The sequence below is a fragment of the Marmota marmota genome, unplaced genomic scaffold (genome assembly GCF_001458135.2).
Source record: "Marmota marmota marmota unplaced genomic scaffold, marMar, whole genome shotgun sequence".
Lineage (NCBI taxonomy): Eukaryota > Metazoa > Chordata > Mammalia > Rodentia > Sciuridae > Marmota > Marmota marmota.
The window spans coordinates 56,877-70,017 of record NW_026000136.1 but is presented as its reverse complement, the minus strand read 5'-3'; the positions used below and the strand labels follow the sequence as shown (position 1 = coordinate 70,017).

Here is a 13,141-nt window from a genome sequence, read left to right as displayed (position 1 = left end):
ATATTTTGAGGTTTTAAACTTGCTTGGAATGCCTGTCCTTGCATTGAACTCACCCATGCCTGGATTTTCCTGAGAAGTTAACAACTCTCTCTGAAAATTTAGTGGTGCCTTTTAAATTCTGATGTTGGGATCTGAATTAATTTTCTATCTTGAAATGTTGAGCCATTTAGATCATTAACTTACTATCTGCTTTTGTGTTATGCTTGTCAAAATCCTGTTAGCTGTTAGTTCTCAAGACACCCCTTGTTGCACCTTTTTGTGCTATAAAATCTCTTTCCATAAATCTGGGGTACTGATCTCTAGCCCATGTTGGGAGAGACAGCCACTGATCAGTTCTCTTTGTGTACACAAATAGAAGATTTCTTTAATTTGATTTTAAAATGGAGTTTTTAGTCTTTTCTTTGCATCAGGTTTCAACAATGTACAAGAACCAGCAGCAGTCAGTGCCTCTGTAGAAGGAAAAGGCACTAAACAGAAGGGCCTGGGGGGAGATTTATGTTTGCAGTTATTCCTTTTTGTGCCATTTCAATATATAGGGTCCTGCACTTTATTCAAAAGTAAAAAAAAAATGAAAATAAAAAAAATTTGTTTAGCTTTAAAACAACTGACTTATGCTGTGTTTTGAGGTTGGAGTACTATCTCCTTCACAGCCATTAGGTTGGGTTTTCTGGACCCATGGAAGACAACTGTAGCTCATGTTTGCTTTTATTTTTCAGGACTTTGTTGGCACTAGGATGTCATGTGAGTATATTGGATGAATATACTGAAGAAAGGTGAAAAAAAATGAAGCCTCCAAAGAAGTAAGTTGAGTGACAGGCTGTATCCACCCTTCAGGGTGCTGTTAGTGCAGCCTATGCAGATTGAGGGAGACCTGGGTGCCTTGCTTGTACTTGGCCATCCACTGCAGATTCAAAAATTCATATGAGCTGAATTACATATGCTTCTTCATGTCTGTGGTGGACAGTAGACTCTCAGGTTTCTGAGAGGAGAAACTAAGCTCAGTGTGTGTTTGACAGTGTTTTATAAAAAGAGTCATTTCTATTGTTTGTGTGTGAGAGCACTTATATCTGAATTTATGACTTTATGTGACTTTCCATTTCTTATCAATTGTTTATAATTTTATTTGCTTTATTCAGAAAACATGTTTGAGGAATATTAAGAAAGCAAGTTTTGTTATCCCTATTTGAAGATGAGAAAGCCAAGCAGACACATGCTGAGTGGCTCTGCCTGCAGTGCTGTGACCTATACCTGTGGCAATGCTTAGCCTTGTAAACTCTGCATCCTCACTGCTAAAGGTCCTTGAAGTAACCTGCTTCATAGGGAAGTGTTAGGTACTAAATGATCAGGTATATGATGAATGGTAGCTACTTTGTGATGTTATTATTTCCTCATTTATTCTTACTTAAATATTTAAGCCACTATTTGCAGGCCACACATTATTTTCCCCACACTTTTTATTGGTACATTATAATTGTATATAACAATGGGATTTGTTGTAACATATTTGCACATGCACACAATATAACAATATCATTTGGCCAATAGCACTCCCCAGCACTTTCCCCATACCTCCACACTTCCCTACCCTTGGTCTCTTTCCTTTATAGATATCACTTTGATTTTCATGAGGTCTACTCCCACCTTTCTTTTCTTTTTTTCCTCTCTAGCTTCTGCATATCAGAGAAAACACATGACCTTTGACCTTCTGAGTTTGACGCAAATTTGTGGAATTTTTAAGAACAAAATAATTGGAAACTACCTAACTTGCAAGAGAATTCATTATCCTCTCATTAGAGCCGTTTATATTTTTCAGGTTTTTGGAATGTATATGAAAGAGGCATTATTAGTGCTAAAAAGATTTAAAAAATAAAAATCCCAACAAAACAAATAAGTATTCCTGCTTTTCTTTCACCTGGGCAAGAAAATGGAATTATTAATTTCATGTAATTTTGCAAGCATAACATAGTTAATTTTTATACTGTTCTCTGTGTGTATAATGTGTGTTATGTGTATGTTTGTGTTTCACTAAAATCTTGGGGTCAATTTACCTTGATCCATTAGTGTATTTTTACCCATGTAACCTAGTTGGTAAAAGTTGGCTTTCACTTTCAAAATAAATAGTCAAAATAATTATCTTTTGTCATAAAAATCTGACTTTCTTTTCTGTTTAATCAAATGCATTAATTTATGTCCATGTAACAATTATCTGAGTTCTGATTTCTAAATTTAAGAGAGTGTTTGCCATATGTCTTCTAGAGAAGCCCAGTCCTCTCCCTGTGGAATTAAATAAGAACTCCTCTCATCTGCAGTCTGTGCTATTTCCTAATTCACCATGAAACACCATTTAATTTTTACTCCTTTTGCCACAGTTAGGGAATAGATAGTAACTGGCATCAACATGGATGCAGGTCAGCATATCTGAAATGTTGGAGAGTTTCAGAACCATTTTAAAGAACTTTGGCATCATCACACCAAGTTGTATATTCACACACCTTCTCAGCCAGTGGCTCCACCCTTGGAGAGGTGCACTTGAGAAAGGGTGTGCCAAAAGACTTGCACGTATTGCCTTAGTGATATCATTTGCAATAGAAAAAATAAATAAAGGCAGTATTGGGGTGGGTGGAATATTCTTCAGTAGGAAAATGAATGGTTTTCCATATAGTCTTAATATAATGAATGAATTATAGTTATGAATGTCAATGTAGGCAAACATAAAATATAGTGTTGAGGATAGAAAAAACATCTCACCAGGTGACATAAAGTCAAGACACCATACAAAGGCAGTCACAATCTACATATGTACACATGTGGAATTTGTTATACACTGAAGGTTCTCTCGCAGGTAAGTAGAAAAATGATGGACTAATCAGTCCATGGAGATCAGATCATTGATTTCAAAATGGGAAAAGTACTAGATTTCTCCATTGCATCATATACAGACATTTGCAGGAAGAGATCCAATTGCATAAGACAGAAGTTTTTGAAGTCAACAGCGTAGGCTATCTTCATGACCTTGGAAAGGGGAAGACTTTTCTGAAAGCAATGAAGCACTCATTCACACTTCATTTAAAACATTAATTCAATAAAATATTCTTGGAGAGGACTTTTCATCATATCCTGTGTAATGTGTGTCATTCCCTTTTCCTTGCTTTATCTTTCCAATCATACTTGTGATATAGTATCATTATTTGCCTATTTTCCATCCTGGCTTCCTTCTGTGTAAAACCCTATGCTTGTGATTAATTGCTCCATAGATACTATTGAATAAACAGAAAAATCTAATAAATTTGACTATATTGAAAACCTTATGTACATCAAAAGAGATGATAAACTAAGTGAAAAGACTTACAGAACAACACCAAGACTCCTAAACCTAATTAGATGTTCTGATAGAATAATTAGCAGAGGGTACAGATAATTTACATCTAATAAACATGAAAGATACTCAGCATAACTAATATCAAGACAATATATGTTAAAATCACAATGAAAACCTATTATGGCCCCACCAGTTTGGCAAAAACTAAGTAAATTCGTGGGACTATTAATTAGTACAACTACGGTGAGGACCAATGTAGCCTGATCTCATAAGGCTGGAGAGGACCTTGTTATTTCTTAACCAGACATGAGCCTTATAGAGGCTTTTGCATACAAAACAAACCTGAAAAGACAATTCATTGGAGCATAAATTGTAGTGGCAGGAAATTGGAAAGAACTTAAAGGTCTTCTGACTTGAGAATCTAAAACTAATTTTCAGAAGTGTATATTGGAATACTGTAGAGTAGTTAAAACAAATTCACTATATCTAACTGAAGCTGCAGAAGCAATCTTGAATACATTGCCTTGAGAAAAACACAATGCTAGTGGTGGGCACAGTATAATGTTGTTTAAATTTTAGAAACATGACATGTAGCTTAGATCTGTTTCTCAGAACCCAGTACCCCTAAGAAAATTGCATCTATCGTTGAACCCTGACAAAAAGAAAAGACGACCAACTCCAATTTTAAATCATATTAAAACAAGCTTGCATTGTATACACACCCAAAAAAAAAGAGCTGATCAGCGGCTGTCTCTCCCAACCCAGGCTAGAGATCAGCATCCCAGCTGTCCAGAAACAAGGATTTATAGCACAAAAAGTTGCAAAGGGGGTTGTCTTGAGAACTCATAGATAACAAGATTTTGACAACCATAATACAAAGGCAGGTAGTAAGTTAAAGATCTACATGGCTTACTATTTAATGGTAGGAAAAATATTTAGATCCAAACATTAGAATTTATGAGGTGCTGCTGATGTTTCAGAGAGGGTTGCTATTTGGTCAGGGGGAGCCACGATATATGAGGTGCCACTAAGGTTTTAGAGAGGGTTGTTATCTGCTCAGGGAAAACAAGGCATGGGTGAATTAAAGCACAGGCAGGAATTCCACACAAGTTTAGAAATCACAGTAAGTTTTAGTAAAACAGAAATTAACTTTTCATGACTTCATGATGAGATGGCTCCCAATCTTAAGATGGAATTAGACTGAATTCATCACTAGGATTATTCAATTTCAAATTCAGGGCATTGTAGACATGTATGGAAATGTCATGAGGTACTCCATAAACCATTTTTTTATGTGTCAGTTAAAAAATAAATTTAACTGTGAACACGTGCTACCAGCACATTATTCTGCTTCGTAGCCTTGCCAATGAAAACCATCCTCAAACCAGTTGTTTTTGGGATGGGATTGGCACTCAGTGGTAGAGCACATGCCTTGTATACGTGAGGCATTTGGTTCAATCCTCAGCACCACATAAAAATAAACAAAGGTATTTTGTTCATCTACAACTTTAAAAAAAATGATTGGTTTCCCTGTTCTCAGAGGTGAAGTTTCCTACTACTATATTTTTATACCAGTTCCACATGAAATATCCCTCAGTTGGAATTTTCTCACAAACCCAAAGGTGTCATCAGGCAGCCAATTTAGCCAGTCATTCTCGAAAATACTGTGTGATTTTTCCCTATAGATTAAATTTGTATAAGACCTGATTTGTGTAGTGAATATCTATGTTTTCAGTGCCAGTTAATCTGTTTATTATTATATGGCAGCTACAGTGATGCCAACACAAAGCCACTAGATGAGGGACTGGGAGTGTAGCATAGTGGTAGAGCACTGTCTACCATGTATAGTGACTGCAACTGCTTCTATCTGAGGAGACTGGATGGAGAATTCTGGGTGTTTTCCTATACCTCACAGCTTAATATGGCCATTGTGCTTATTTTTAGTTCTGTTTTATTCTCTGATTAAAAATATTGATAAATCTTTCCTCAAGCAGGATTTCTGTACATGTTTCTTAGTAATATTTTATTGAATTTGTTCAAGTAATTTGTACGATTTTGTCTTTTTATTTACTGAGATACATTAAAATATCCCATTGCTATTGTGGATCAGACCAACTTTATAATTTTGCCAAGTTATTCATTAAATTTTATGCATGTGCTACCTTGTTAAAAAATTAGTGGCCTCAAGAATGCTGAATATGTTCTTATTTATTATCACAGTTTTTATATTCAACATTTTTTTATTAGTTGCTCAAGACAATACAATGATCTTGACATATCATGCATTTGATTCCAATAGGGTATAAATTTTTATTTTAAGAGATCTGACAAAATAATTAATGTAAGTGATTGTGTACCTCAAAATCAATGGAATATGTTCATAGATCCAAAATTGAAAACTGTTTACAATGCATTTGTTAGATTTCACTTTTATATATAAAAGTTTGATATCTGTATTTAATTTTTGTCTTCTTATTTTTGCAGATATATTAAGAATTTTTTAGGTTTGGAAAAAATAATATTTTTAAGTTCAACTCAATTTTTTTCTTTCTGGATTTTATTTTGTGAACTATCATTGCCATAGCCTCCATGGAATGAAATATTATTTTATTCTGAGCTGGCAGGGTGAACACCTCAAGGGCTAAACCCATGAATACTGTACTTATGGGCAGCATTCAGTAGAGGATTGGCCCCACTTTCCCACAATTGGTTTTCTAGGGAGTCTCCTGAGGACCAGACACACATCAGAGATGAGCTGCTGTCTACCCTAGGTCTTAGTCAGTCTAATCCCTCCCAAGGTGGCACCACTAACAAATCCCATTAGGTCTGATTAGACTTAAGCTTCACTTGCTGGAACTCCTCTCACAAAGTGCTGTAGAAGTGGTACCCTGAGCATACGCAAACTGAGTACCCCAAATGTGTACCAGTGTACCAAACTGGGGTGAATATAGAAAATACTACTAACATTACTAAATAATTCCTCCCACCTCATACTGTTGAGAAGGGAAGCTGAGTCTTATATCAAACACTTCAATCTCAAGCCATTCCAACTGGCAACTCAGAGAGCAACACAAAGACAGAATGGTGTTAACACCTCCCACCCCTTGCTCTGTAAGTTCAGTATTTAACTCAAGAAGAAATGGAAAGAAAGACACTAGGGCATAGAAAGTGACCACTGAATCCAATCAACTATTTTGACCCCCTCAGTGAAGATAGTTTCTTCATTCTACTCTAAGATGTTGGGATTTCTAAATTTTCATTTCTTTTTATTTTTCATTTGTTTTTCACACACACACACACACAAAACAGTGGTGGGAACATGTGTGCATTCTCATGTGAATTCTGGCTATGCAGATTGGTTCAAGGACATATATAAATATACTTATTTTTCCTCTCATGTTTAGCATTTTTAAATATACCTATTGCTTCCTAGTGTTACCTTGTAGATGTTTGGGTTTTTTGGATTATATATTTTGGTTTAATTTTGTACTAGTGTCCTTTACTTTTTTTTTCCTCTTGTTTCTCTTTGTCTCTACTTATACTAAGGATCAAATTATGTTGCTCTTTTCCTCTTTCCCAATAACTTGCTTATTATATTTTTCTCCTCCTTCCATAGAAAGAATATATGTTGTATCTCTCCTGCATTCTCTGTTCACATTTTGAAATTGAAAATTTTCCTAACTTCATAAAATGTTTTCTTTTTACATAATCAACTGTACATTTACCATTTTTCAGAACTAATGGGATTATATCACCACTGACCCCACCATTAATTCTAATACAGTCATTACTGGTATGGATGATATATTTGACACCTATGGTTTGCTTTACAAAAGCCAGGTCTAGTTCATGGTAATTGTTTTTATTGTAGACAATTTCTGAATCCACCATTCCAGTTTATTGGTGGTAATTAATGTTCCAGAGTTCTCCATTTAGACAGCTGGTAGGAACTCTCAGGAATCTTTGGATGAACAGTGACAGAGAAATGAGTTCAAATTGTTTTGGCAGAGCAGGCAAAGAATGCAGGGAGAATGATCTAAGAAAGAAAGAAGTTGAGTGGCAGGTGGCCTGAGGCAAAGCTGCATCTTGTTGCTGGTGAGAACAGCAGGAGCAATCTCTCATGACCTGCTTGCTGACTTCTGATTTGGTGTCATTTTTTTGAGGGCTATGCCTTCATAGTGACAAGATGGACACCAACTCCCTCTTCAACCTTCCCTGATTGTTCCACCTTGAGTATAATCACTTAAGTAAAAGCAGTTACTTAAACTAAAAATGAGAGATAAATTAATTTTGAAGGCAGATAAAAAATATTGTCAGGTTTCTTGTTGTGCTTCTGGAGGTTCAGTAGCAGGCTCACTTAAAGGTGGAGCATTTTGTTTCCTTAAATCAACCCTGAAGGGAACTCACTTCTACTTTCAAAATGTGGGGGTGAGGGGGGGGGAGAAATCCAGCTTTTGGGGGGAGATAATGAGGAAAACACCACGGTACCATTGGGAATGGAGAGGGTGGTGGGCCCGGTGGAAAATATTCTCTAGATGCTCTCCATACATGTTTCCTGGAGGAGGTGGAGGAAAAAAGGTCCTCTTCTCATGAACTGACTCCTTGGATTCACTGGAAACAATGAACCTCTGATTGGAAGGAAAGGTGAGAAAGCAAAGGCAGAGCCAGTTGCTTGGTTTTCAGCAGGGAGAGATGAATCTGGCACATTGGAATCACCAAGATTGACTTTGGTATCATTTCTGGATTCCATATCATTACTGGATTCCATTTCTGAAGATGTAGGCCCATCCATTTTATCCAAAGGGGGCATAGTGGAACTTCTGAGTTCTGCTGGTCCAGATGGTTTACCAGAATTAAAGTAAAATCCATCTTGCCTTGAGGAAGCTGTGGATCAGAATATGGTTGGCCTGGTGGAGGGATAATTGTCCTATGGGCCTGTTCCCATGGAGGTGCCAGGAGCACGGTGTCAGAAGGTTCTCTCTGAGGATCAGTTAACTTATCACAGTTTGATTCTCTTCTTTCATTGCTAGTCGGATGGTCCAGAGGATTCTCTGGACCCCTTTAGCCTCTTCCTCCTCCCACTGGCACCAAAGGTAAGAGTATGAGTAGACTCTCCTTTTCTGAATGAGAAGGTCTTGTTTCACATGAAGGTGGACCCAATGCTGAGGGACGTGGGGAATTTGCTCTGCTAAAGGCTGTATTTGAAACATCAAGTGCAGAATGATCTTTTTCTACAAGTTTAAATTTGAACTCCATTTTAGTTAATTTTTGTCTGTGGTGAGCATTTTGTTTCATTAAATTATTGAGGTATCTTTCAGCATTCTGAGCTGCCAACTCATTACCATGTGCTTTTTTCTCATAGTACATAACATGCCCCTGATAAAAATGAATGGTTCTCTCCAATTCTTCTTCAAGATATTTGGCTCACTTTATATAGGTCTCCAGCGGTTTAGTTGTATGGCTGATCTTTTCTTCCACTTTGGAAAGTTTCTCCTCTTGCTCTACCTGGTAATTTTCCTCTCCTATTAATTTCCTTTGGAGTTCCATTACATTTTCTTGATATAGTTTCATCATGACTTTAAATTTCTGCTGAAGATTCTTATTCTCACTTACAAACTGTGTATTTTCTGCTTGCAAAGATGCTTGTTCTGTCTTAAGATTTTTAATGTGTTCTGTAAGTTCTTCCTTTGGTTTATCTACTTCAGATAATAAAGTAAAAAATTGAGTACTTTTTCTTTCTATGGGTTTAAAAGAGGCCTTTAACTTAGCAACATAAACCAGTTTCTTCAAAGCCCCTTTTGGCTGATCTTCTAAGTGAGCACCAATTTCTGATTCACTCTTCATTTCCAATTCCAAGTTACCTTCATCTATTAGGACTTTTTCAAGCACAGGAGCCCAAATTTTTTATCTGCAGCAAGTGTTCAGTCAAAAACTTTATGTGATTTTCTTTATCTCTTAGAACTTGTTGTGCTTGTACTTTAGAGTGTACCAATGTCATTTTCTGTTTATTGAGGCTATTCACTTTTTCTTCCCATACTTCAATGTCTTCTAAGGGCTGTTTCTGACTTTCCTGAAGTTGAAAATTTTCATTGAAAGCCTCTTTTATTGCTACTGTAACCCCTTCTTTATTCATTTGAAATATTCCAAAGGTTGTTTTAGCTTTAGGTATTTGTGATCTGAGGGATTTTAATTCATCTTCTAGGGACTTAAACTTTTTTGATATATATCCGCCATCAATTCATTCTGTTGAGAATGTTTACTTTTCTCTTCTTCTAGCTCCTTTTCTAGAAAGAGTATTTCATCCTTAAGGTTAGATACAGACTGTTGAGAGCCACAGCCAAGGGGACCCCAGCAAACTTCCAGCTGATTGGCTCACAGCGGCCCCAGGAAACCTCCAGCTGCCAGCTGATTGGCTCCTCTGCAGTGATGCACATTGGGCTGTTTCCCCGCCCTTTCAGACCACAGAGTTGCTCATTGGAGGACTCTTTTGGCTCCGCCCACGCGACCCAGCCAATTTGCCTCAAGAGCAGGAGGAGTGGGGGGTTGAGAGGCTTGTGGGAAACCAGTGTTGGCAGTTGGGCTCTTAGGGAATTACTGAAGAGCTCATGTGGTGCGGCGTGTGTGTTCTAAAAATAAAGTTCGTTTCTGCTTAATAAGTGGCTCGTGAATTGTGCCCAGCAGACTGCGGCATTTGGTGGTCTGTACGGGGAATGACTGAGGGTAAGTGATAAGGTAAACTGCTTGCCCCTGAGGGCAGGGCAAGAGGATGGGTAGCCATTTTAAGATTCTTCTTTCATTTTGTTTTACTTTTGTTTTAAGTTGCCTGTCCCTGGAGATGGGTGAGATGGAAGAAAAACCGCTCACATATGAGGAAAAACTATTTGTGTCTGAGGAACAGATAGGGAGAAAGGATGGATGTACATTTCAGGAGGATACAAAGGCTGATATACTGATTTTTTGTTGTTCCACTTTTGTTTCATTCTGTTTTGGTTTTGTTTGGCGTCATCTTGTTGGGTTGTGTTATAGTAGAAATATGGGATCAGAAATTAGTAAAAAACAAACCGAAAGAGTGTTAAGTAAATTGTTAGAGGGAGGAGGTATCCCAGTAAAATCAAGAGCAGTCAGGGCATACATTGATACAATACAAAAATGTAGTCCATGGCTTTTAAAGGAGGAATTGTTAAATATATCACAATGGAACCATCATGGTGAAGATTTAAAAAGAATAGAAAAGAAAAGCCCAGGAACTCTGCCAGTTGGCACATTGCCATTGTGGACATTTGTATCTAGTTTTCTTAGTCCAAAGCCTTCAGTTCAGACAATGGTAGAGGTAGGAGAAGACATATTGATTCAAGTAAAAGAGAAGGTCTCTCAAGTTAGTCAGACAGAGGAAAAGATTCAAGTAAAAGAGAAGGTCTCTCAAGTTAGTCAGACAGAGGAAAAAAATCAAGTAAAAGAGAAGGTCTCTCAAGCTAGTCAGAAAGAGGAAGAAAGTTTAGAGCAGAAAAAGCCATCAGGGGAAAAGTTATAACTGGAGACTGCTACTAACACCTTTCTATCACCAGAGGGTGTAAGTTTCCAACCAACAGCACCACCTCCATATGCTGGGAGGCCCCCAACCCCTGTAGTTGATAGATGGAATCCTGAGACAGGATCTCAAATATTAGCATGCCCTGTATTTGAGCAGGCAGGAGGGCAGCGCATTCACCATGCTTTAGATTTCAAAACAGTGAAGCAGCTAAAAGAGCCTGTAACAACCTATGGTCCTCAATCACCCTTCACTGTAAGCATGGTCGAATCCATTACCAACTTGAACATGAAGCCAGCAGATTGGACTAGTATGTGTAAAGCTGTGCTAAATGGAAGACAATACCTGTTATGGAAGGTTGCCAATGACGAATTTTGCAAGTAGATGGCTAGGCGAAATGCAGCAGCCAGTTATCCTCAGAGAAATATAGATATGTTGTTAGGAAAGGGACCTTATGATGTTCAGCAGCAACAAATTGGATATGATCCTGCCATATACTTACAAATTGCTGTAGATGCGATTAGGGCATGGAAGACTTTACAAGGACATGGAGGTTTACAAGGTCAATTATCTAAGGTAATACAAGGAGCTAATGAACCTTACACTGAATTTGTAGAGAGGCTAATTCAAACAGCTACCAGAGTTTTTGGGAATACAGAACAAGCAATGCCATTAATAAAACAACTGGCTTATGAGCAAGCAAATTGTTGGTTCAGAGAGGTCGTTAGACCATGGAAACATGAAGATTTAAACACATATATTAAATTATGTAGAGACATTAATGAACAAGGGCAAGTCTTGGCAGCTGCAGTACAACAGGTTTAAGATGTCAGGCCAAAAACATGCTACAATTGTGAACAAACAGGACATTTTAAAAGGAATTGCCCCATAGGAGGAGGGTTTAACAAAACTAGGTATCAAAGGAGTAGAATACCGGGTTATTGCCCACGATGCCATAGAGGGAGACATTGGGCTAATGAATGCCGTTCTCAAACAACCATAGAGGGTACTCCATTATCAAAAAACGAACAAGGACCAGGTGTCTATCCATGATATCGTGGAGAAAGGCATCAGGTTCCATTGACAAAAAACGGACAGGGGGCCCAATGCTCCGGGACCCAAGACCACAAATATACGGGGCACTGGAGGAACCCAGCAACCCCATCAGGGTATTGCCCAGGACACATTATCCATTAAGTCCCTCACTAGACAAACAAGAGGAAGCACTGGATTGGACATCTGCACTTCTGCCAGAACAGTACTAACACCAGAGATGGGAGTTCAAATTATTCCCACAGAGGTAAAAGGACCTCTTCCCAAATGTACAGTAGGCTTATTATTGGGATGCAGTTATTCTACTCTAAAAGGACTTAGATAATTCCTGGGGTAATTGATCCCGATTATGAAGGTGAAATAAAAATTATAGCCAGTTCTCCAAAGGGTACATCAGTAATTTCACCAGGAGATAGAATAGCACAGTTATTAATAATACCCAGCTTGCATGATCAATTTTCCAGTCGTACTGTAGAAAGAGGCTCCAGGGGATTAGGCTCCACAGGTGTAGATTGGGCTATGCTTTCTTTAAATTTAGATTCTTGCCCCATGCTAAAACTAAATATTCAAGGACATGAATTTAATGGGCTACTGGATCCAGGTGCAGACCTTAGCATCATCTCTCATCAAGAATGGCCAAATCATTGGCCTTTACAACAAGCCACTCAAACGCTTCAAGGCCTAGGAGTGGCGACTAATCCCCATAGAAGTGCAATGGTATTAGATTGGAAGGATCCTGAAGGATATGAAGGAACTATACGGCCATATGTATTGGATCATCTTCCCATAAATTTATGGGGACGAGATGTGCTAGATCAATTAGGACTAACATTAACAAATAACATCAATTCAAATGCGTCCACTATTATGGCTAGACAAGGTTTTAGGAAAGGAAAAAGATTAGGAGAACAAGAACAAGGTATAGCAGCACCAATACAAATAGATCAAGGAACAGACAGACATGGATTGGATTTTCAGGAGGGGTCACTGTGACAATAAAAATTACTTGGAAATCAGAAAGACCAGTATGGGTTCCTCAGTGGCCCCTGACTAAAGAAAAGATACAAGCAGCCCATGACCTGGACAAACAACAATTAGCAGAAGGACATATACAACCTTCTGTATCTCCCCATAATACTCCCATTTTTGTCATCAAAAAGAAATCTGGTAAATGGAGATTATTGCAAGATTTAAGAGCCATTAATAATGAGATGGTTATTATGGGACCTGCTCAATCAGGG

At 37.9% G+C, this 13,141-nt stretch overlaps 1 long non-coding RNA gene and 1 pseudogene across 1 annotated transcript; one reads left to right on the top strand and one right to left on the bottom strand.

Annotated features, from left to right (window-relative positions):
* Window positions 1-575: 575 nt before the first annotated feature.
* LOC125611158 lies at window positions 576-2,130 on the top strand. The gene is made up of 2 exons (XR_007341286.1): window positions 576-800; window positions 1,137-2,130. It is a non-coding gene; the product is annotated as an uncharacterized LOC125611158 (long non-coding RNA).
* Window positions 2,131-7,632: 5,502 nt separating this feature from the next.
* Window positions 7,633-13,141, bottom strand: part of LOC107155872 — a 9,656-nt pseudogene continuing 4,147 nt past the window's right edge.